This window comes from Rhagoletis zephyria, unplaced genomic scaffold (assembly GCF_001687245.7).
Source record: "Rhagoletis zephyria isolate East Lansing unplaced genomic scaffold, Rhagoletis_zephyria_1.1 Rzeph_scaffold_04149, whole genome shotgun sequence".
Classification (NCBI taxonomy): Eukaryota; Metazoa; Arthropoda; class Insecta; order Diptera; family Tephritidae; genus Rhagoletis; species Rhagoletis zephyria.
Window position 1 is genome coordinate 9,148 of NW_016161232.1, and position 27,261 is coordinate 36,408.

The 27,261-nt window shown below is 33.6% G+C and overlaps 1 long non-coding RNA gene across 1 annotated transcript; it reads right to left on the reverse strand.

Moving 5' to 3' along the window:
• Positions 1–15,116: 15,116 nt before the first annotated feature.
• Positions 15,117–22,587, reverse strand: LOC108370323 (uncharacterized). The gene is made up of 3 exons (XR_001848619.1): positions 22,481–22,587; positions 18,076–18,078; positions 15,117–15,127 (listed from the first exon to the last, which is right to left on the reverse strand). It is a non-coding gene; the product is annotated as an uncharacterized LOC108370323 (long non-coding RNA).
• Between the last annotated feature and the right edge of the window lie 4,674 nt (positions 22,588–27,261).

Genomic DNA, 27,261 nt, shown 5'->3' on the forward strand with positions numbered 1-27,261 from the left:
GGCCTTTCAAACGCAGAAGAGGCCTAAATAAATATATATGTTATAAATATACTATAGGTAGACTATAAACCATATTTACAAACATTTTATACTCTCCATTTTAAGAAGGTGGCACAAGAAACTACAACGGAAGTGCTAAAGAACTTTTTATTACACTAAATGAGTAATTTGCCTAAAAGTGTATTCGTGTTGAAAACGTTTTCATCAATCATCAAAATCACAAAGGAAAGTCGAAAAGACAATAAAGAATGTAAGCAGTTGCATTTGTGTGGTCCATCGGTTACAGATGGGCCACAAAAACACATCAACATAAAAACTAAAAGAGTCAAAATGTCGTAAAAATCACTGACAGATGCATTTAATGCAACATGTCGTGCGGCACAGGAAAATCTTAAAATTCTCAATTTTGTCAGCGTATCAGTTCGCTGACCTTAAGGAAATGTCAAAATTACACACCAAATGACTTTCACAGTCAAATCAAAAATTTTCGAATTTTCAAAAGATTATGTTACCATAAAGTTTCATAATTCTTTCCTAACCCTTTTACCAAAAATACACGCTCAGTAAGATAAAAGATATAAAAAGTAGTTATACAATTTTGTTATACAAAATGTCGACAAGAGCAACTTTGACACCAAAATCAAATTCCCATTTATCTAAGCGCACGCGTTTACACACTCGTACAAAAGTATGTACATATTTACGCTGTTTCTTTGTACAAATATTACTTAGCTCACGCTTCCGACTTTGGTCAGTTTGTGTGCGTGAAGCATGAAATTGATTTTTGTTTTTTTTTCTTTTTTCTTTTGACTTTTTCCTTTTGCTTTGTGCATTTGTATTTTCTTGCTTGTAGCTTTGGTCTCAGAAGCCTCAATCAGCTTGGTTTCCTTGGTGATGCTACCTCGTAAGTGAATGTTACACACAGTGTGACCAATGATTTGATTAATCATCCATATGTGGCTTCAAACATTCACACATACTCTATACCTATATAAACTACATAATGATGTACATATTTACATTAGGGTGAATCAGCAAGAAATGTGTGCTTTTCCTACGGGAGTTGTCAAATGCATTTTATTTTAATGGCTTTATTCATCAAAAAAAGATTTAAGGAGCATTACAAAGTGACATTTTCAAAGAAAATGTCAATTTATACAGCACTAGCGGTACCCCGGCGTGCTTCTCTACACCAAATATTGAAAAATATTGAAAGATGAATGAAAAATCCTGGAATTTTTCTATATGAAAATTTATCATTTGTTTTATTTCAAAATTTTTGATTCTTTATTTTAAATCTTAATCCAACACATTTGGATATACAACATTTTTCGTTTTTCCATCTTGGGTATGAATAAATAAACAATTTGGAACGCCAACTCTTGAACAGGTCACGTATAGCTACCAATTCCAGTAATCTACCACGAATATTTCAAGACATATATCAGATGAAAATTTTTGTTAGTATGGGTGGTGCTACGCCCCCTTTTCCGGATTCGGGGAAACTTAACACAAACCATCTGCATAATAGCCCGACTATGCCGTATAAATTTGGTTGAAATCTTGCACTTACTTTTAACCGACTTCCAAAAAAGGAGGAGGTTATCAGTTCGTCGGAATATTTTTTTTTTTTTTTTATGTATGTTACCGCATAACTTTGCACCTCGTCAACCGATTTCAATAATTCTTTTTGCAACGGAAAGGTAGTGTCTCAGACCATGAAATATATAGATATATATATTTTTTTTTAAGTCGTTTTTTTTTTGCTAAAAATTACTTGTTTATATATAAGATGGAAGGTGCCACGCCCTCTTTTCCAATACCACCCATTTTTCTCCATGAGTATGGAATTATTTGATATACCTCTATACCAATTTCCAGTACTCTACCACAAATATTTCAAGAGATATACCACATAAAAATTTTAGTTAGTATGGGAGGTGCCACACCCCCTTTTACGAATTCGGGCAAACTTCACATAAACCATCTGCAAGATAGCCTGAATATGCCGTATAAATTTGATTGAATTTGGTGAAGCCGTTCTCAAGTTATAAGCTCACACCAAAAACGTGTACTTATTTGTATACATAAGATACATACATATGCCACGCCCCTTTTCCAAATTTGGGAAAACTCCACATAAAATATCTGCATGATGGCCCGAATATGCCGCATAAATTTGGTTGAATTCGGTGAAGCCGTTCTTAAGTTATATTGTCACACCAAAAACGTTCACTTATTTTTATATTTTAGTTAGTATGGGTGGTGCCACGCCCCCTTTTCCGAATTCGGGCAAACTTCGCATAAACCATCTGCATGATAGATCGAATAAGTCACATAAATTTGGTTCAATTCGGTGAAGACGTTCTCAAGTTATGAGGTCACACCAAAAACTTGCACTTATTTTTATATATAAGATTTAATCTCTTCTTTATTTTTTATGAATTTGGGTGAAAGATTTCCGCCAAAATATTTTGGGAAACTATTAAGATTTACGTCGGCTGCACTGGTTTTACATACCTCCAAAAATCTCATTGTGTTAATTCCGTTGATGAAAATTTTTAACATTTTTATGTAGACCTTTTAAGCCTAATCGCTTCTATCAACTGAGATGATTTTAAGTAAAGTATTTAAAAACGTATTTCTAGACCCAAATTTTATTTATACAAAAACTTATGTTTTGAGGTATTTTAAAATAGCTACAGCTCACGTAAATCTTTATATTTTTCAGAAATATTTTGGCGAAAGTATTATTTAAAATATAATAAGTTTTATATCTCCGTTGAAAAACAGCACCGACTTTTTTCTTCGTTTGGAGGGTGATGCATCCGAATGTTAATATGTATATATTTCTATAAAGATATTCCTGTAGGTGGTTGTTTCTAAGGTCAGTAGGAAATTTTCGCCTAAATACGAGTTGTTTTGTAAATGCAGGCAATATCTTTGACATTGAGCGAACTACAAAACTGCATACTCAAAAAAATTCTAAAAAATTGTGTTTAAAAGTTTAAGATTTTGGTGAAAATTTGTCGAATTTTTCTAAATTTTTTAAAAACTTTGATTCAGTAATTTATATGCCGTTTGATGCAGAATGAACTATTCAATAAAGAATTAACGAAAAAAATGTATTCCGAAAAACATTGCAAATATTAAAAAAAAAACACTGTACGGAAACTTACTCTGGTGAGTTTATATGTATACATATAATAAAATAGATAATAAACAATACATAGCCTACGGTCGTATATGTATTCATGGCAAGCACTATTTCGTTTTCCTTTTCTCCCTTTTGATTTATGACTTTGATTGAAGTATTGCGACCAGAATAAAATATCTTAAAGCGAAGAAAGTGCATTGAAAGGAATAAACAAAAAGTTGAATTTCTCATCTCAGCATTTGATAATGCACTTTCTTCACCTCGCTGGAAGACTTTTGATACATTTAAAAACTTATACCTAAGCAGGGATCACACGACAGTTACAGAGTGGTGTTGTTTGGAAATAGTAAAAACTACTTCAAGCCAAAAGGTTGATCCATTCTTCAGAGCGAAATACAAATATTAACAAACTGGCATAAATGTTTATATGTTGACTAAATATTTGGTTTATGATAATCATTTTAAAACTGTTATAATTTTATCCGCTCAAAATTAATAACTTCTTATTTCGGTTATTTTTGCTTAAGCTTTGATTGCGTCAAATCCATTTGGCGAGGCCAACAAACTCTAAAACAGCGTAGAGACATTTGTGCCAGCGGCATTATTAATGGCAACTACAACAGCTACACGGCAGGCTGCTGTTGCTACTAAAATACTAGATGCTGTTGAAGTAATTATTTTTACTTTTCTTTTTTACGTCTGCATAAGTACATATGTATATATTTGTAATTTAGTTTTCTTACGCCGCTGCTGTTTGTTTTAGGTTAGCACGACTTGTAATTTCCATTAATATAAATGACTTCCGTAAGTGTTGAAACTGTTCTTCTATGTTTCGAAGATTTCTGCCTGCTTGGTGTTTTATTCACACCTCCAAGTAGCAGTCTTTTTAAAGAGTTAAAATATCCGTATCTACCAACAATTTAATTTTTTTTTGCCATAGAACCATTTTACTATGAAACGACAGCACAAGTAAGCGGTGAATTGGATGAGAGAAAACAAAAAAGAAGTAATTTTCTAGATTTACTGTGTGACGTCTGTGTCTGTCTTAAGATGTCATTGCCTTAAGGCAAGGTGTTGTGCTTTCAAATATATGTACTACATATCGATGGTCCTCTGCAATAAAGACACAACTCAAAACCAAAAAAAAAGAAAACTCCCCTACTTCTTAACGGTAGTAATCTTTGTATAATCCATGTCGAAAACATTTAGTAAGGATTAGATAAAGTTTAGAGACATGTGCCACTATTCAGTAGTTAGGGTTTTATTTTTTAAGTTTTGAGTTGTAGCGAATTCTCTAGGCATAAATAAATGTTACTGACTTCTCATTTTTTTGTCATTTAAAGAGAATTGAGTTGTTTGAGAGTCAGGTTGACTTTGGAAGACATATATACTATGTATATATACAAATGAAAACTGCTAGAGGGAAAACATCCTAGTTAGCTAAGTCAGACAATTGAAAATTCGATATCTCAAATGCTTCATTTGCTTTGACTAGAAACTTACACATCAACTCACGAAGTGCTAAATCTAATACTGCTCTTTTTTATTCTGGATATTTTTGCAGAAGAGAGTACTTTGTATGACATTCTGTTATAACTAAGGAATAATTAATATACATATATGCTGTTCATCTGCGGCATGAAGATCTTCAGACTTCAAGGCGTACCGTTCGTTTCAAAAATTTCAAAATATTCGTAACATTTTAACATTTAACTTATGGATATGAAGGCCAGAAAATTTGTCCTTAGCACTCAAACCCCTATTTTTTCTACCAAGCAATGGAGTTTATGCCTAGTACTACCATAGAATTCCTTCATAAAATAATGGATACTGGAAAATCGAATAGTATATGGGTCAATCCATGCCAAATCGATCAATGGTTGGAATCGAACATTTTTTATTCGGATGAATTTTGGTCAGAACTTTTCTTTTATCATATAACGAACTTCTGCCAAAGTAAAATCGAAAGTTCAAAATTTCACAATTTCCCAGATTTGAAAAATTTTATTTTGTAAATATCTCAGAAACTATTATAGTAAAAATATATCTGGTCTAGTTTTAATAGTGATATTTTTTGGGGTATATAAAAAGTATATTAAAAAAAATATATAAATTTTTTGAGGAATTTAAAAAAAAAAAATTCTAACTGGTTGAAATGCTAGATTTCCACTAGGCATTAAATGGCAAAAATGACAAATGACAAAGTCGGACATTTAAAAAAAATCGTGTCATTATATTAAAAAAATGTTCATTAAATTCATTTCCACGTCACGTGACATTATTTTAAATGGCATACATTTTTTGTCATTTCAATGCCTAGTATAAATTCGGCATAAAAGATACTGAATATTTCAAGGTGGTTTTTTAATATAAAGTTTTGAACTTTGAAACAATTTTTTTCCAACTCTAAATAAAAATTAATTCAATTCAAATGTAAATTTTTTAACATGTCTTTATTTAGAGTTTAGAAAAAAATTCAAAGTTCAAAAATGCATATCTATCTCAAAAAACACTTTGAAAATTCGCGGAACTTTTAAGATCAGTTAGCAGCATTTTATAAAAACATGTAGACCAAATTTTTTAAAAGTTTTTGATTTAACGAAATTTTTTAATTTAAAATCCTGTGTATTTTTTACTTATGGGTATTTTGAATTTTTTGTGTAAGCTTTATAAACATTTTTGCACCCATAATAGTGTATCCAAAAATAAACTCGCGAAATCGCTGAAATGGCGTAATGCGGAATTTTGCATAATATTCGAAAAAAAAATATTTGAAAAAAATGTATGATAAAGGAAAAGATCTGACCAAAATTCAGCGAAATAAAATATGGTCAGTTCCAACCATTGGCCTATTTGACATGGATTGACCCATGCATCGTTAGCACTAAGTTACCTGAAGTGGTATTAAAAACCATTAAGTTTATCGGCAATTAAAAAAATGCAATTAAAAATAGCAACGCAATCAAATCTATAAACTTGCAATAAATACGATATCGTAGCTACTTGCTTAATAAATTTCCTTGTGTGCTTTTAGAGGTTTCCTTTTAGCTTCGCAGTTTCACAGCGCCGCCAGCTCCTCTGCAGGAGTAAATCAGGTAGCTAAACCAATTTCAATTAAATTCAAGTTAAGCCAAATAAATCGCACTGCCATTAGCCGCTCATTAAACCTCTACCCGGTGATTGCAAACTCCTCAGTCTGCTGCGAATTTATTTTCGGCCGCATTAGAAGCGCTATGATACTCCCGCTTTTAAGCGCTCGAGTATTTAAGTGAGTTTTGTTTTTGATCTTATTTGGTTTCCCTTTTTTATTTATTTTATTATTGTGCTTTTAAGTAGCTTGTAAGCGGCAGCGGAGCAAATGCGCGCGTGCCAAAGTTGTTCGTCCAGCTACTGTGGAGCAGATTTGGCAATCGTATCGTGGCTTTGCATCACTTTCGCGGGCTTTTTTATTGATCGTTTGAATGTATACTCCTTTTTCTCTGTATTCTTTGCTTTTATTTCCTTTACAATAATTTTGCCAATTCTCTTGCTGGTTTTTATGTTATTTTTTCTAAGTAAACACACCTTTTCGTTGTTCGTTTTTTATTTGCTTTTCTATGCAACTTGGTAGTGTTGTTCTCATTTTTTTAATAATTTCGTTCCCTGTATTAATTCAATGTGCTGACAGCCGCAATTAATTGCCACCTCTGTGATTTCCTCAATGCATTGTAGAGAAATTGAAATGAATGCTGGTGATTTATTGCCATATTAAATTTTTGTCTAATGTTTTGGGTGCGGCTCTGTCGCTTCTTGGAGAAAACGCGGCTATAAAACAAAACTTTTTACTAAATGATTGACGATTTTTAAACGACTTCAAAAAAATTAACAGGTTATCAATTCTCCTCTATACCAATTTGGTTTAGTTTGGATCTATGGATCATGAAATTTTAAAATTTGTATATGTATGTACATTAGATGCCTTATTTTGCTAAAGTATTTCAGATGCTTCCGACGGCAGCGCGATAGTGAGCTAACAAAATGGAAAAAATTCTGCATTGCAAAAACTGGATGAGCTACTCCGCAATTTATAATACTGTTTTACGATAGATTTAGATCTTTATATGGAAAAACCTTCATCTAGCCCAATAAAAAAACAACAGATATCCAGTCTAATATAGAATAAGCCGCCAAATCGAATAGCGTAGCAAATTTTTTAATATCACTAACCTGAAAGTTATACACACGGCCCAAAGTGACTACTTGCTACTTTTTTTTACGAATTTTCAAATTTATTTGTTAGGATTTGCCAAATAGTAGTAGATTTTCCAAAATTGTCATACCTAAAATTGTAGCTTATTTAATGTAGTTTTTTTAAATAATGAACAAATTTTGATTTGTATTCGAACTAGTAGATTAGGTTTAAGTAACGCCATGTTGAGTAAACTCAGGTCTGGCATATTTTAAAGTTTGTTAAAATTGTCAACAATTTCGTTTTTGGATGTCAGGTAGGGAAATACTTTCTGGTGCGCCTCTACCTCTTGAAAAATCATCTGTTTCTCGATTTCTTAAGTGGTTCCTTGTATTGAACTTTATTACAAAAGTAATTGCCCTTGCGGTCGTATCATTCACAACAATTATTTTTTTCACTATGCATTATATTTTTCTACACACGTCAAGTATATCTATTCATGCTTGGCGCATCAACGCTGATTTTACAAAAAACGGAAGTAATTGAATATACTTCCGATTGGTAGTTACTCGAAGCCTACTAGTATACTTACTATAAACTAATAAGTAGCATACATCCGGCTACTTCCTTGGCACTGCCAACTAATTTTCAACGCTGAGATTCGCTGTCATCGGTTATCTCGTAATTTCATTGCGACTACACTGTGATTATTGCTTGCAAATGCAATTATGTATTTTATGTGGAGGTATGTACATACATTAGGGCGGAGCAATTTAATTTCGAAAAAAGTATATAGCATATTCGAATTATATCTTCGTTTCTAAGCAAATATTATAAGCAAACTGTATGTCAAAAATGACGTTTGACCCTCGCAATTAAAAAAAAAAAATTAGTTTATTTTAATTTTTTCTGAACGAAATTAATTCTTCATTTACAAAAATTTGTGTGTTCTTCAAACAATTTAGTGCTTTTTCTTTAAAAAATTGGGAGGGTCAAACGTAATTTTTGGTATATACTTTGTTCGCCATTTTTGCTTCGAATTAATCGTAGAATTTGGATTTGCTATACACTTTCTTCGGAAATTTTGCTCCGAACAAATTACTCCGTCCTAATATACATACCTACATAGTCGTGAGGCTTTCACATACAAATATAAAAACTATACTAAGCACTTTCAGTAAGACCACTTTTGTAACTTCCGTTTAGAAGACGTAATTTTATTTCTATTTTTACGTCATTGACATGAATTGCAATTAATTTATGCTATTTATTACATAACTGACTTATGAGTAAATGCGAGCATTGTTTGAAATCGTGTTCTAGATGTTTTGAGAAAATAAAAATGTTTCGAAAGAGCGGATATTCGGCGAACACTGCGTTCATTGGTTTTAGTGAATGTTTCTCGAATAGTGCCTTACTCATTTATTTATTATCTGCGGTCCTGCCTATTTACTAGTTTCATGGTCTGCGATTAATTTAATTTCACATAATTTAAAGAAAATATTATGTATTGACTTTAATTTGAGTTTATTGAGCAAATTGTGTGAGACTTCAAAAGTCTGATAAAATATTGACATCGTCGGGATCATTTAACGGATTCTTAAACAGAAAATAGTACAGCGTGACACTAATTTTGATGCGGCAAATGCTAAAGCTGGTTTTGGTAGACTTTTTTGTGCTGATTAGGAAACCCTAAGTATAAAGTTTCCATCAGGTCCAGAGTTTGAGGTAAACGGTAGACTTTTTTGTGCTGATTAGGAAACCCTAAGTATAAAGTTTCCATCAGGTCCAGAGTTTGAGGTAAACGGTAGACTTTTTTGTGCTGATTAGGAAACCCTAAGTATAAAGTTTCCATCAGGTCCAGAGTTTGAGGTAAACGGTAGACTTTTTTGTGCTGATTAGGAAACCCTAAGTATAAAGTTTCCATCAGGTCCAGAGTTTGAGGTAAACGGTAGACTTTTTTGTGCTGATTAGGAAACCCTAAGTATAAAGTTTCCATCAGGTCCAGAGTTTGAGGTAAACGGTAGACTTTTTTGTGCTGATTAGGAAACCCTAAGTATAAAGTTTCCATCAGGTCCAGAGTTTGAGGTAAACGGTAGACTTTTTTGTGCTGATTAGGAAACCCTAAGTATAAAGTTTCCATCAGGTCCAGAGTTTGAGGTAAACGGTAGACTTTTTTGTGCTGATTAGGAAACCCTAAGTATAAAGTTTCCATCAGGTCCAGAGTTTGAGGTAAACGGTAGACTTTTTTGTGCTGATTAGGAAACCCTAAGTATAAAGTTTCCATCAGGTCCAGAGTTTGAGGTAAACGAGGTCAAACTGTCAAAAAATTCCTTTTTGCAATATTTTAGAAGCTCAAGCATGGAAACAAAAGGTGAGAGAATCGTCCACTTAGGCTCAAAATAAACCTAGAACTCTCGATTTCTTTCCCTCAAAATATTAACCCTGCACCTTGATCTGCTGGTCACTTATAGTTATTTATTAAAAACAAAAAAAATGGAAAATTGTGCTATTGAAAAAACAAAAATTATGTCAAAATCAGTTTTTGCTTTTGACCTCGTTTATCTCGAGATCTAGGTAGGAAGGAAACTTTATACTTAAGGTTTCGTAATCAGAATAAATTATTCGAACAAAAATAGCTTTAACATTTGCCGCACCAAATTTGTTTCCCACTTTTGTTGGCCTGTGTAATCATATGATAAAAACGGTACCTAAAGAGATAAATGTTGTCACAATAGCTTTCCATTTCGATTTTGAGATGGTATCACATCTTGTCCCATCGTATAAAGAATAATTTTGTAGGCCGGCCCCTGTGGTGTAATGGTTATCAATGCAAATCGAAGGAGAAGCTCGGCCAAACCCTAACATTTTGTTTAAGTGCCAACGCTTTTCATTAGCGAAGAAGGGCAGGTTTGTCGTAGAAAAACCTAGACCCCATACCTGACCAAGACGAAATGCGGAGAGCAATAATTCGGCTTAAAAACTTAAAAATCCTTAGAGCTGACGAAATACCGACTTAGCTGTAAAGCCGGCGGTAATTTGATCTGATCAATAGCATACCCGAAGATGGGAAGCTAAGTGTACAGTGTCCAATCCATAAAAAATAAGATCCTGTTATTTGCACCAAAGCTCTATCGACGATTCTTAGGGAAGGGCTGATGTTCTGCATGAACAAGCTGATGTAAACTTGGACCTGAAAAGTCCACCACTAGAAAGATTTTCACATTCTGGGAAAATACACTAGATAAGCAAATCGCCACGCATACCTTTTCTTCAACTTAAATGCCACTTTTGAGAGCACAAAGTGAAGCTGCCTCCACAACACCATGTCTACACAAGTTTTAGCTCCATAAACTTTTCGACAAGCCTCTGTGAGCTATTGGAGCGTAAACGAGGTTGCAGACGATTCACGTTCATGCGAATTCTTAGAAAATACAATAATATCGACGAAAACCATTCGGGTCACGCTGTGGTCTTATTAAATTTGAACTTCACTGCACTAATCAATGTTTTGTAGTCTGAACAAAAATTCCGAGAAAATCTACTTAATGTGGGGTTTGGGCATAATAATTTCAACTTTTTTGTGATTTGTGTCTAAAAACTTGCCGACGTTTAGTAAAAATTTTGTATAATATTCCCGATGAAAACCTTTTCAGTTTTCCATTTTCCAACATCATTTTTTTATAATTTCTAAAATGACATAAATAAAGCCACTGAGCTCAATTCGTCTCAGGTAAGCTGCTGTTGCTTTACCGATTTTTCCCTTTTACACCCAACTACAACCAAATCCAACTAAATGATTTTGTTGCTAAATATTATTTACATAGTTATTTATTATTAAAATAAAATATTTTCTCTGAATACATAAAAAAATCTATGTATATAATTATTTTACTTATAAATTTTGAAACTAATGTTAATATTTTATTTTTATTTTTTACAGGTATGTATTTTCAATTGAATCCATCGCTTAGTATCCCGTAAAAAATGTGCTGAGTAAGTACAAATGAAAAAGTGAGAGTTTCTTCGAAATTCCTTCATTTGTTTGGTGAAGTACTTTTTATCTCAAAATTACCTTTCAAAATTTCTTAATGCACTTGTTATTTAACATCTTACTTCCGTTCACATACTAAGCATCAAAGTGTCTAATGGTTTTCAAACTAACTACTTTTAAGTTGTGATCATTATAATACGCACACACACATACTACGCTATAGGCATATTTTCAACCGTCTTTCCGACCACTGCAGCCTTCTGGTGGAATAGTAAGCGAAAGTACTAATTTCGAGCAATTCGTTATGCTGCAAGCGTACTTGCTGCTAAATCGCCTGAGTGAAGTAGTAATTTTGCAATAGCTTTAAATTGCTATTGATTGCCTATCAACAAACTACCGTTGCAGCGGCTGGATAATTAATTTATAATTGATTCTATGTGCAATAGACAATGAATAATTAATCATTACAGAGATTGCAGTAACTGTAGACGTAAAGAAGTGTATACATTTCTATGTGTGTAGGTTAGGGTGGTCCAAAAATGCATGTGAAAAAGTAAAGTCGGAATTTTTATGATTCACGCCCTAGGATTGTTCTATACCAAAAAACTATATCCCTATTTTTTTATTTTGGAATCAAAAAATATTTAGAGGTCGCTCAAAGCGCCCAAAGTTCTCCATGTATTTTATTTGGGGCAAAAACAACTTTTCGTAGAAATGGTACAGAATTCTTGAAAATCAATATTCTTCGATCGGAAAACTCTCTTTATCTGTAGGAGACAATAATACCCAATCGTTTATTTAACCATTTTTTCATTGCAACTATAATTTATAGCTCCGCCGAAAACCCACAAAAACCCCGAAAAATGCAATGGGGGACCAATAAAAAATCGCTAGTATTAAAAGATGGTTAATTAGACAATTGGGTATTATTACTGATAGTCTCCTGAAGGGAACCAGAGTTTTCTGATCGAAAAATATTGATTTTCAAGAATTCTTTACCATTTCTACGAAAAGTTTTATTTCCCCCATATAAATATATATGGAAAACTTTGAGCTCTTTGAGCGACCTCTAAATATTTTTTTAGTTTCAAAATAAAAAGATAGGAGTACATATACTTTTTTCGATATATCCTAGGGGGTGAGTGCATTACAATTCCGACTATACTGTTTGTGGACCACCCTAGTGTGGACACAGCAATTCAATTATTATTTATCAGATTCATTTATCATATGACTCAAATTAAGATATATCAAGTAAATGGTTTTCAAACAGTCTGACAAGGCTTTAGATATGACAAATTTAAAGAAGGATTCAGTACCAAAAAAATAATTTCAACAACCATAAAGTTTTAGAATAAAATGAGGATTCAATAAAAAAAAAATTAAAAAAAAAAAAATATTCTCATATTTTATCCTCTAATAGCCAAATTGGTCATTGAAATTTCCTAGAATTCGAATAACCGTTTTAAGACTTTAAATCAGTTTATTGGCAGCATTTTCTAGCGCCTCATTTAATATTCAACTAATTCATTTTTAATGGCTTAACATTTAGTTATTTAGCGCACAGTAGCCAGCGCGATGACTTTAATGTTTTCTTTTTCCTTCTACACAAACATACTTATTCGTAATTTAATTTCCTTGCGTATACGCAGTGGGCATTCAAAACGAAAAAAAAATCCATTTCATTGTGCAAAAAATTCGTTGCATTTGTATTAGCAAACACCGTTGGAATTGTGAATGCAACATGCATGCAATAGATTGTCAGCTGGGTGAATGTACGGTAAAAGCTAAGGTGCTGACTGTACTCGCGACATTACAATCACGTAATAGTCGCGTATCAGTACGAGTACTTAACAGTAGCTTTCAGCTGCCGTTCAATAATTAGCTGCCAATGATGATCTTGCAAGTTAACGCAATGTTTGTTTGATGGCTGAGGATTGGCGCGCACGCGCTCTATGCGTAGCTAATTAATTCATTTGATTTACAATAATGAAAAAACAATAAAAAAAAACTACAAAGAGCTTAAGCTATGGAAGCAATACTAATGCAAAATGTTTTTTTGTAGACACAAGTGTGCGGTTTATTGTAGTATTGTTTGCTATCGCATTTGACTGGCACGCGCCAAACCGGTCCTTGGCAGCTGCACCCAAAGTGCCTAAGTCGCTTTTTCTTCTCTCTGTTGTGGCCCAGCAGCAGCTGTTGGTGCGGCATAATTGATGAGGCATTCGATTACGACAGCGAATCGACTCGTGGCCAGCAGAGTCATACATAAACATATGCATATGTATGTACGTATATAAATAAGTAGAATCAAAAAGAGGTAGGCCATTGTATTCAATATTTGCAAAGAAGCCATTATGACTTTGGCTCCAAGCAGAAAAATACTTTGTCAGAAGTTATAAAAAGTTTGAATTTCATAAACATGATGAGGTAAATAAACAACTTCTACGTGGAAGGGGCACTGAAAGTATTTAGAAATTTCAATTATCTAGAAGCTAAAATAACGCCGCGCGACAGTAAATTTTACACACAGAAAAAATGTATATATTCGCGAACCTATGGGTAAATTATAGTGAAACTGCGTACTTAGTTTTTCTCTCCGGCGTCAGGACTTTTTTAGGGGCTTTGAAATTTAAAAAATATGATTATTTAAAAAAATTATCTAAAAAAATCAGTGCAATGTAGGATAACAATAAGGGTATCTGCTTATTTATCACGGTTTTCTCTTAGTTCTCGCCAGTGGCTCTAAGTAAACTGGAGTTTTCATACTTTTATTTATTCTTCATTTCTTTGCTCCGCGCTGACTACTTTCTAACTGTGTGTGGAAATTATAATTTTTTTTATATTTATAGCTGCATCCGATTATGCTGCCGAAACTCTCGCTTTTGACCTTGAGTGGATATTTCTGATTTCGAAAACTATCAGAGAAGCTCCTTTCCTTTGGGATTTAGAACTATCCAACTTCTATATAATATGAGGTCTTGACAGACTTGAATATTCAGCTTCACCTAAGCGGCTTGACAACTTTGATTTTCTGATCTTTTATCGGCTTGTCCAAGGATCGAATCCAGGTCTTTGGTCTTTCCGTGATACATATATGTATGTTCGTTGGAAAATCACTTGAATCCTTAGTTAATATCCGAGAACCAGCCCTCAGTGATTAGTAAAGGTATAAGACCAGCGATTTATTTCTTGGTCTTGGTCCTGGTGATTTTAGAGGGGTGTGCTCTGATGAAGTCTAAGCTTTATTTTTCTGAAGTAGAAGAGCTCTGCTTGCCGCTCAACTTAGCTGAAAAGGCGTTTTAATACTTCCTATGGGCCTACTCCTTGTACTAGGACTATGAATAGTTGGAGTTGGAGCCTTGATCCAACTAGGGCGTAATCGAAGGGGTGGACATTACTTTTTACGGCCATATTCGGTTTAAAGTGCGCAAAATCTGGTGCAGTAAGATGGTTTTAGGGAATGAGTCAGGGGTCGAATTCATTTTTGTTGTCAATTTCGGATTCAGAGGTCAAAAAAACATGAAAATACATAACATTAATTTTTTATAAAGGGGGGTTGTAGGGAATTAGATAGGGATCCTATTTATTTTATGTATTCAAAAAACCTCTCAACTTTGCATGAAAAATTTAACTTCAATAACTGGAGGTGGCTCTAAGGTGTGCTAGTAGAAAAATGGTCCATTGAGATTACTTTTTATGGTCATACTCCTCTCAAGCAGGCCAAAAAACCTAGGAATACTGTTTTTCACCTTCTGGTTCACTACATATTTTTTTTTTGTGTGCCTGTGAAATTAGCATACCAATGCTTTCGTACTTTTTAACTGTAAATGTTCAGGACCTATTTTCTGTTATTTCGTATGTTCACAAAATTTAAGGCCTGAGGCATTTTGGAACAACCTAGGCAAAGAAATTTTACTGTAAAAACTAACCAGATAAAGTTAGCAAATAAGGTACGACACACCTGAAAAATTTCCCCTGGAAGCAAAATTAAAAAAAAGTTGTATGAAGGCGTGCAGAAAATGGTGATGCAGTTCGATACCTCATATCCTAAGCAAAGGAATATTTTTTTGAAATCTGTACTGCTATTTTATTTCACTGCTACAATTCATTAAGCAAATCTTCGTTGAGCGCAAACCACGACAGCCGCCTAGCTTAAAGTCAAGTTCAATTACTACAATGTTGCCGCCAACTCGATATTATTTGCAATGTGATACACTAAGGGCCGTTTTCTCAAGTAACCTGTAACTTTAAAGCTCACTTTATATTTAAAGGTTGCATTAAAATGTATGATTGTGTGTAAATTAGAGCATTTTATTATCGGTTTTAAATTGATTTACAAGCGAGAAACATACATACGTCAAAAACCGATACTGGAAATGCTTAACTTTAGACATATCTTTATTTTTAATCCAACCTTTAAATATAAAGTGAGCTGTAAAGTTTAAGGTTACTTCAGAAAACGGCCCTAAAAGGTACATATCTGACCATCATGAGTGCGCACGCGCGGCTGCTTACTCACAATCAACTGGTTGAGTCGAAGTGCAAGCAGGAACCAGCTACTAATAGCATACACACACATACATGCAAACTTGCAATGTAATCAAGCGTGCATCAATGCATACAGCTCTCCTAAAAGTCAGCGAAGGCAGCAGTCAATGCCACAGCAATCGACCCGATCTACGCTAAATGCACTAGATGCTGCCAAGTAGCAACGAAGGAGGCCAACAGTTAGAATCGATGGTAAATTTATGTGGGGCTCGTGCTAAGGCACTTAATATTGGCTGTTTAACAAGTTCGCAACAATTGCAGTACGCATACATATGTTGCTACATTCAGACACACATACATACATGCAAACAAGTTCAAATATAAATACAACCGCCTGCGCGCCAACATTAAGATGCATTGATGAGCAGTTGCCCAGCTGCACAAGCACTTAAAAAGGCCATCCACACATTTAAAAAGCATAGCTATTGAAAAGCAAGGAAGTGGGCGGCGTGCACAGGCAGGCGAGAAGTGGTGGCTACTACGCAGGCTACTGGTATTGCAGCAACATTTAAGCGCAGCATATGCGCTCGACGCTGACAATGGGTGATATTTATGATGCTGTCAAGTAAACTCGCTGCTTCTATGTTCTTTTTTTTTTGTTTTTTTTTTGCTTTTGTTACTGCACTATCACTTGCTGCCAATTGCTTTTATGTCTTTTTGCTGTTTTAATGCTTCATAATATTAGCGCTGTTCGTTACTTGTTGCTAGACTCTCATTGTTAGGATGGTTGAAGACGCCAAATGATGTTGTCGCCGTTAGAATGGCACACAGCACGCCACACTGTACGTAGTAAGATGAAGCAGGCAGACGCGGGAGGTGGAGAATCTTTAAATGCGGACATAAAACCGGCTATACCATTTGTATAGCGCGCTCTTCGGTACATGGAACGACTAGAAAATATTATTTAATTGTACTCATAAAGCCAAGTTTTCAATTACCTTTCTTAGAATATTAAATCAGAAGACTTTGGGCACGAACTTGTATTTTACACTATGGCAATTGGTTTTGAACACGCGAAGAAATCGACATAGTAACACTCACATAATGAAAAAGTGCGCGGTAATAGTGGCTTGTGACTGAAAAAAATAGTTATTTTGTGGTCTTAACCAAAATATATTGTAATTATATTGAGGGACAAAGACCGTCTACCTCCCGCTTCGAGTTAAAAGACAAGAAAGAAGAGTATATGGACGATACAAAGACTTAAATTCTGTAAAACCAGGTCGAGTTGATCGAGAAGTCCCTCAGCTGTAAGGATCTTTGTCTTATGGGGAGACAAAGGGAGACCTCTGTGCTTTATTTGAAAATACAAAGCACAGCTTAAGTCGCAAAAGCAAAGTTGAAATGTAAGGCGTTACTCTGGATAAGAATATGAAACATAAAGGAAACATTACTCAGAGTAAAGATAAGGATTCTATAGCTCAAAGGTGGGAGGAAGAGTTTTCTGACAACACCGTTCTCGTCGCTGCTCATTTTGTTCAGCCGGTTACTGTAGTTTCCTCCAGGTTGGGGTTTTTACTTGTATGGCGGTTTCAAAAAAAAAAAACCCCATACAATTGAGGCGTGTTCATTTTCAGTGGCATCCAAGCTTTAATTAAAGCTCTGAGCTCCGTCACTTTAAATTTAACTGAACTGTCGCCTATCTTTGTCAAATGGACATATAGAGAACTGTATTGCAGATGGGCTTGCCAGAGGCACGACCAAACTTAATCTTTTAGGAAAATAACGCACTTTTGTAACTTCCAGATGCTCTTGAAAAAACTTTTTTATGTACAAGCAGATTAAATATGAATGCAAGGTACGACCTATATTATCTCTGTGAATACCGGGCTTGGCCTAGATCTCGCAGCTTAAGTATATTCTCTAAGGAGTAAAGATATATCTCTTACCATTGGTGGTTTTACGTGCCCTTGCCCAATAGGCTTCGTCATATTTTCTGGGACCGTCTTGCACTGTGTAGAACCGCTGTTCGACTTCCGTACACGCCATTTTTTCACAACCTTACATACACTTTTGCCAAGTGTTTGGCCGATCTTCTCCTCGAATTTGTGGTGTGCGTCTTGATGTTATTACTGAAATAGAGGCACGTAAAATTTTACGCCGCCTACACAAATGGAGCTTATGAAAAGCTTTTTCATGACAGAAATACACTCGGAGGTTTTCCATTGCCTGCTGAGGGTCGACCCTCTTCTTCTTCTCTGTAACCGCCTAAGCGATTTGCGCCAAATTGCCTAGGGTCGTCCGCTTTTTCTAATTTATATGTTGACCGGACTAGGTATCGAACTCAGGTTCTGCGGAGTGGTAGTATGCACATTTAGCCATAAGTTCTGGATCGCAGAAAAACTGTAAACAATTAATTCGAAAAAATTTAGTATACAATTTGGATGGTAATTATGTATTTATTAAAATCTTGCTTTCATCAGAAATAATTTACGCAATCGCCGGCAGATTTTAAATATCTTTTACGATCATTTTGCGACACATTTAATTGCTTTATTGTAGATGTACGCAATTACAAGTTTGCGTAAAATTCTTTTCATGCGTACATGAATAAATATATACTTTCATATGTATGTATGTGTAAGTTCGTGGTACAATTTTATTGTCGCAAGATTAAGACTCAAATAAAAATTTATTACCATAATCACATTGCTCGTTTTTAAGTATTTTGCTTGATTACGTATGTATTTAGCTGCTTCACCACGCCAGCACGTATACATATTTCTGCGTAATGGGTTCTGTTGTGAGGTAAAAATAAAGAAAAAGAACAAACTTTTTTCAGAAGACAAACTACAAAATAAAAATGCTCATGCCCCAGTCAGTGACTTGTAAGGGCAGCCGTGATTTTATGGGGTTTTTCTTTACTCATTCTCAAGAGAGTCCTGGTTTTATGTGGACCTTAGCTATTCCAGATCTGTCTGGTAATCCTATATAATGCAGTACTGCTCTATCAGTGATTGGCTTTCAAGTGATAAATATTGTTGCTTTTTATTTGTTTGCTGCGCGGGCCACATTTATTGCAGAACAGAGCTTCGCTGGTTAATCCCCGTTCTAGTTCCCGTATACATCCCTACGCCTTGGGACAAATGCGGTAGTGAGAATATATATCGGGAAGAGGCATTTTAGTAAATTTTGACTTTACTTATAAATTTTAACAAACGCTCATCAAAAGTTTTGAGTGTGTGTTTTTGTGGCCCATTCATTATCATCACATTTTAGTATAATAAAGTGCAAGTTTAAAGAAGCGGCCGAACCCATTCCATATTTTATTCTTGTACCCAAGGCTGAGACCAAGCAATGAGCGGCGGTGAGCGGCTTAAAATTAAAACATACTAAATGCTATTGAAGTGGCCACACAATGAGCTCCATTTCTAGATCCCTACCCCTATCTTGTTCGTTCTAATTGCATTTATGTTATTCTGGTTTCCTTTATTTAATTTTTATATTTATACTCTATCGATAGTAACATCCATTAAAATCATCAATAACAAAACCGATAAAAATGTTGGTAACTAAATAGTTAAAAAATTCGATGACAATATCGATAGAAAAATAATAACAAAATCGATAAAAATGTCGATAACAAAATTCATAACGAATTCGATAAAATATCGATAATAAAATTGATAAAGATATCTATAACCAAACCGATAAAAATATCGATAAAAAAATCGATAAGAATATCGTTATTAATTGCGATAACAAAATCGATAAAGAATATCGAAAACAAAATCGAAAAATATAGATTAAAAAATAGATAAAAATATCGATAACAATTCCGATAACAATATCGATAGAAAATCTATAACCAAATTGATAAAAATATCTATAACAATATCAGTAAAAATGATCGATAAAAATTTCTGTAGCAAAATCGATAAAAATATCCATTATTATATCGATAAGTTCCGAGAATCCTGAAAATCTCAAAAATTTCGAAACAGTTATCAGACTGAGTACCTGTGTCTCTATCTATACCCTTTTCTCTAAAATTAGAATTAGGAATTTTCACTTCAAAAACTCGATTTTGAATAAGCTAATAGGAAATGATCCTACAACTCCCGTAACACATTTCCCTTACTTTTGTTCAAAATGGTGTTATCGGTGCAAGTTCTAAGACATTTTCTTTCAAAATTTCTACATATCATTTCAAAGCAAAGCTTACGGTACCTTGCCACATTTGGCGTCAGCTCATACAACCCATAAAATACGCACAGCGGCCGTAGCTACGTAAAAGACCATCTATTGATTGCAGTTACTTTTTAATGGCGCGTTGTCCATTTTCGCCTTTGGCTTGTTTGACACTTTGTTACTTGTTAGTTCTTATTTTTATTTGCGTCGTCAGCACATGCTCATTCTATGTAAGTTTACTATGAGCATGCGCGAATGACAAGTTGTCGCAGTTGGTCATGTGCAAGTATGAGCCGTGTCTACATTGGCGGCTGGCACAAGAAAAACAAAAAAAAAAAAAAAAAAACAAATACAATTAAACACAAATCACCACTCTTCGTGCAAATCCTACTGATGAAATTTTGCTCGCGCGCAGTGACAAAATGACAAAATGATTTATCCTCAACTTACTGCGACCACATAATAACTTGTTTACAGCAGAGAAACTACGCATTAAACGCACATAAAAAGCTGTGCGGCTGGTATAAGAATATACCTAAGAGTATGGACTTTTTTTTATAGGTTTTTAGAGTTTTTTTTTGTGTGTCTTTTGAAGCTTGTCGTTACTGTCGAAGCAATCAATCGCTGAGATTTACTGTTGCCGTTTGTCGCCAATAATTTTTTCTCTAATTTTAATTTAGCGTTTGTACTTTTTTGTATCGTAACTAGCTTGTTGCCACTTCTTGGTTTTTAAGCATGTGACTGATTTCTAATTAAATTTTTAAATGATACTGATGTTTTAACAGCAAAGGCAAACAATGTCTCTAACGATCGGTCAGTTAGTAAATTGAAGGAATTGTACAAACTATGGCTAAAATGGCGACAATTGCAAGTGACTATTTTTTAGAAGGAGCAACAAATTAAGAAAATTCTTCAGCCTTGTTCGGGAAGCAACTATATCGTTTCATTATTCATGAGGCCAAAGTATAAATAGATGCCATCACCAAAGACTGTTAGCATTCGGCCTCTAACTCCGAAAACTTAAAATAATTTCTTACTACTGGTTCAGAGTATGGAACAGAAAACATGGTTGTTAATATTAGGAATATTTTTGATATTTAAGACATTTTTAGTTTACGATGCAAGAATGCGGTAAAACAATTCATGATTGGCAAGGAAGAGAAAACTAATAAATGCAAGTACAGAATTTCCTATTCGGTCAGGTCCAATCCCTTGGGCACTAACGTAAGTAAATTAATTAGAAGAATCATTCTTGTTCTACAGTGGGCAGCAGAAATGAGTACGTGGTAATTTTTGCTTTTATTTTTTTATAAAAACATGGTTTATGCTTTAATCAAAACCATATAAATTAAATTTTATACTGAGCTTACAAAAATTTTGCAAATTTTCCTTAAAATTTTAAGCTTTTTAATCCAGCAAATAAAATATTAAAAATCAACGCAACCGCTTAAAACTTGCACTTTATTGTACTAAAATTTAATGGGCTATGAAACTACATACTCAAAAAAAAATCTAAAAAATCACATTAAAAAGCTCAACATTTTAATGAAAATTTGTTAAATTTTTCTAACCTCTGTATAAAGTTTGATTTATACGGTTTTGACTAAAGTATGGACCATATTTTTATGAAAAAATAAGGAAAAAAAGTTGCTTTAAAAACCTTGCAAATATTTAACTAAAATCGCCATGTACTAATTTCTGCTCCCCACTTGATATACTTAGGGCCAATTTCACAGTGCGTAGTTAACTCCGAATCGACAGTTAACTAGAGATTTTCAGTACAAAAATCTGTAGTTAACTCCCGATTCCGAGTTAACTACGCATTGTGAAATTGGCCCTTAGTACTGAAAAACCGCTAATTAGGTGCTCTACCATTTCTTTTGCTTTTGCTGATTTCTAGCTGTGGCAAGGAAGGTTGTGGAACAGTCAAATTCCCTCAAAAATACCTCTCAAGGTCCACTGTTTTGCTAAACCCGCAATGAGTCGAAATATTTACAATTGGCCAATTGGCTAAAAAAATTTGCAAGAGACCAGTTGAGCAAAATTTTTGAATTTTGGTTGTATTATTTTTTTTTAGTGCAAAGTGCAAAAAAGTAGCAATTTTGAAGAAACTCGATTCTACTGTTCCAGTTAATGAGTGTTACACAATGAAAACAATTGTAGGGTTCTCCCAAAAGGAGAAAACTTAAAAAAAAATTGAAATTTTATAAATAATTTTCAACAAAACTATTTTTTTTTGGTTTTCGGTTTTTATAAAAATATTGGGTATGCAGTTTTATAGATCATAAAATTTAGTAGAATAAAGTGCAAGTTGCAAGTGGCTAAGAGTTTGCGTTTATTTTTAATAATATAACAAACGCTTTTATTTCCCATTTAGCATGCAGATGCGCTCGAAATGTTAGCGAAAAAGTTATTAAAAATCAACGCGACCTCTTAGCCACTTGCACATTGCACTTTATTATACTAAAATTTAATTAACTATAAACCGCATACCCAACATTTTTCTAGAAACGCAAATTTTTATTTATTTTTTTAATTTTGGTGAAAATTTTTATAAAATATTTAAAACCTTTTTTGTGAAATTTTTTTTTTGTTTCGTGGGCCCGCTAAAATTTTCTTTTAACTCGTTTTTATTTGGTAACATTTATTAACTGGAACAGGAGAATCGACTTTCTTAAAATTTGCTACTTTTTTGCAATTTGCACTAAAAAATTTAATACAAATGAACAAAATTTCAAAAATTGGGCTCAACTAGTATCTTGCAAATTTTATTAGCTTTAATTAAAAAAATTTATCAAATTAAGTGAAAATTGAAAACTCCAGTGTATTGTGAACACTATATTTCAGTTTTGAACCACTGTGCGGCGGCGATTTCTTACTTTGTGCGCGATACACCACACATTTTAAGATATCTTGGTCCAAAACTTATGAACATAGACAAAATAAAATATTAATTATACATTTCTTTTACTTCAGGAATTTTTTAGATTTGCACGCGATTTTCCAAAACATGTCGATGCTTTGGATTTTTTTAAATTCTTTTTGAAATTTTCTGGATCACTTATAGATATCATTTTTTTGTGGCTTTTCATGTTTCGTTTGGCACATTTCGAGATTCCACAGAAATTTTCAGATCCAATGGTATCTAACTTTGCTTTGTTTTTTCCTTAGAAAATAAAAATCAACATGTTTTTGTTTCTTTTACTGATACCATTATTAGGTGCAGTTAAGGAAACATTTTGTTATTAAGGTAGTGTCTCTGCATTCCATTAATCTATTTACTTGCATACATATGTACTTGCTTGACAACTCAATTTTACCGCAAAATTTCAACTAAATTGTCTAGTAGTTATGTGCTTTAATAACCCACATTTATAACACTTTTTTTCATTTGACCATATCCCTTTGTAAGCTCTATCCCTACATGTATCGCAATTTATGTGCGCAAATTAGCAAACTATCTGTGCCTTAACGCATAATGATCTAAACACGGAAAGGTAGAAATCTCCTAAAAGCAGGAAAATAAAAATTAAAAAGCGCTTGCGACAAGCCTGCAGCTGTGCAAGGCAATCAGTGGCCGGCTAAACCCTATACAGCGAGGCCAAACCATAAGAAGCTGCCTACTGTGCACAAATCGGTTTATGCTGCATATAAATTTGCCACACAGAAAAAAGGGAATAAAGCACAAGCGACCACACTTAAAAGAAATGAGCAACATCAGCCAGAAGTAAAGAGGCATCAGCATCATCACAGTCAGCATGAGCAGCAACTATTTATGTACATCAACAGCAGCATCAGCCACTCAAGCATCAAGCGAGCAACAGATGCGAGCGCACGTGTGCATTGTGCTTGATATGGCAAACCTTAAATAAATAAATAAATATATGCGGAAAAAGAAAGAAAAAAGGGTTAAAAATGCAGTCGCTTACGTTGAAGATGCCAGTTTTTTTTTATGGATGCCAAAATAAAAGATACAAAATAACAATAACTAAGATGAAATAAAATAAAAATTGCGGCAGAGTTGCAGCAATCGCCGTAGTGTGCTAGCTTTTTCGCCACGCCAACAGCTTGTGCACGGCGGATACGCATTTAAGCGTAAATTGTGAACGGCCACAGCGTGGTTGGCAAGTCATCTTCTTGGAAGGTTGTGATGTATGCCAGCAGCGTAAGATGTGTTCTTTCTTATGCAAGTTTGTTAGTGTAAAAGCCTCTTAATGCTGTGTTGGCTTGTCAGGCAAAATGAAAGCTGAGCTGGTTAGACAAGCTATCGGGGAAAATAAGAAGTCATGCGAGAAATGTGCAGCATAAGTATATACATATTTACATACATATGTATATATGTATCTGAAGGTAATATATACTTATGTATGTATGTATCATAGTTGCATAAAAGAACACAATAACCGCCCAACAGTGTTTAAAGTAGCTGTAAGCATAGTACCCTCGCTGCTGATGCTGTAACTGATTTGTTGCCAACATCAACGAGTTCTTGTTCTGGCAAAAGCGAATAATTTTGTTGCTTAAACTTGTTATTGGCCTTAAAATTTAACTCTCGCTGCTGGTAAGGGCAACTGATAGTGGAGTGCCTTCAATCGGGTTGCACCACTGATTGCATTGTTTTGATATTGCAAGCGAATTTTCGCGATACTTAAGGCGATAATATTTTTAAGTAACTTTTTTAGCTTATTTTTGATGATTTTATGACGCTTCAAAAAAAGTTTTAAATCCCAAGTTTCTATATATACATAAATACTAAGCGAAACAATGATGGATGTTTAGCGTTCATCCCACACCACAATTTTCAGTATCGTATAATCGGAGATGATACCTCACCAGAATGTCTGGCATACGTATTCGGTTAGGTGACGTAGAACTCAAAATATTCAGCATATATTCATACATTTATACGTATCCATGTATATACTTTTACGCGTCAATATATAACTCTGTTTTACATACATCAATATGTGCATAGGTGCATTCTTCAAAGGTTCAACGCAAGGCACATTGAACAGGTGTTATCAGTAGAGCAGCTGATTTGATTTTTTTTTTTTTTTGTAAATTGTTTGGTCTGGAAAATGTCAATTATTTTTAATTTCTTCTTACAAAAATTCACAATTGCTAAAATCTATTTTCCACTCAAAACGAGCGATTGAATTGCAGCTTCCAACTGAGCAGTACAAACGCTGATTTCTGAGCCTTGCAAAATATGAATCAATGAATCGAGAAGAAAATAAATTTAGTAAGAAAGACAATTGCAACAATTTTTATTTTTGATATAGAAGAAAAATCAGAACAGTTTTTGACACTTTTGATACCAGAAGCAACAAAAAAATACACGCAAATGTTGTTTTTGCTTTAATGCTCTAAACCTGCATGATAGGTCTTGGTTCGCGAGCCACACTCTTTGTCATTCCATTAAGTATTCGTCGATATTCTTACACCAACAGATGTCCATATCGGCGAAGGTTTCAACAGTTATGGGATTCAGGTGCCAATTAGGAACGTAAAAACGGAGTACGCATGTTGATGCCAAAACGACGAGAGTAAAATAATACTCATCATACATGCCGTGGTGGTCTTGGAAAGTGTTCTCACTACTAAAAACCGAGCAACACACAAACAATTATGACTCCTATCGGGAAGGAAACCCTCCTATCCGCTAATAGAACAGTACATCAACATCAGTTAATTCTATGAACGCTCAGATAAGTCGCAGCGTTAATCGCAACGGCTACTGTGAAAGAAAACGTTCCTAGTAGCGTTGGACGTATAAAGGCTTTTGGAAAAGTTTCTTACTTCACGCTACTAGGAGACATTCAAATATTCTGTAGAAAACCACAGGGAATCAAACGAAAAGGGCTTTTTTGAGGTCAAACTTCGAGGCCATAAAGAGTTAACAGGACAATTCTGGCAAATGTCTTTCAATTCTCCATAGTCTTTCGACAGACAAAAGTCTTTCGTTAGACAATTAACAATTCTTGCAACTATCTTGAAAGCTATTTTCGGTATTTCGAAATATCTGTTTTCAAAAGATTAAACGAAATTAAAAACATATAAAATACAAAAACATACCATATAAAACAATACAAAAATACAAATTAAAATAAAAATATATATATAAAAAAAAATTCATTAATTAAAAAATAAAAAATGATAAAACAAATTTCTAAAAATTAAATGATTAAAAAAAAATATGTTTTATTTTGAAACCACAGAATCTAGAAGTTATAAGAAAATTAAAATAAAAAGAAAAAATATTTGACCAATAATATAATTTAAGAATTTAGAGTAAAATCAATCAAAAATATAAAAATAAATAGAAATAAGTAAAAAAAATATTTTTAAAACAATAAAATCTAAGAATTACAAAGAAATTTAATAAAAAACAACAACACATTTAAAATAACAAATAATACGTTTCTAGAAGTTAAATAAATTTAAAAAAACACATTATTTTGAAGACAACAAAATCAAAAACTTAAAAGGAAAATAATCAAAACAGTTCCTAAAAATTTAGTAAAATTAAAAAAAAAAATTTCAAAATATAGTTTAAAAATTCGGAGCAAATTAGATTAAAAATAGAAAAAATAAATAAAATTAGTTCCTAAAACTTAATAAAAATAAACAAAAAAAATTTTTTTAAAGAGTAAGATCTAAAAGAGAAACAATTTAAAAAAGAAGAAAAACATGCGTTTCTAAAAAATTAAATAAATTAAAAAAACAACTTTTTCTTTTGAAAACAGCAAATCTAGAAATTAAAGCAAAATAACATTAAAAAAATAAAAATAAATAAATTTAAAAAAAGAAAATTCAGTTTTTCAACTAAAATCCTTTCCGTCTAGTGCTCAACATCCTCTGCCTCTACTATCTTAACGACTTCCCGCCATTTTTCCACCAATCAGCTTGTATACATACGTACAAACATCTCTCTAGAACTTGCTTTAGCTTGTGTCTATACATATGTAAGTGTGATTTTCCAATGCACACAGGACTAGTCTGCAACGAAAATCATAGCCAAACCGGACTTTGTACTTTGGCCTTTTATGAGTACTAAACTAAAGATTCTGGTTCTATGCATTTTATATGGCAATCAGTTGACGAACTTTTAAATGTATTTTGCGCCTTTTTTCACTTCAATCATTCCTTTTTTGTCACTTTTTTTTCCTCACTACACTCGCAACCATTTATTTGCAATTTGCGCGCAATTTTCCTGCAGCATCTGATTTTTGTTTTCATATTCAACACCAAAACTGTGCA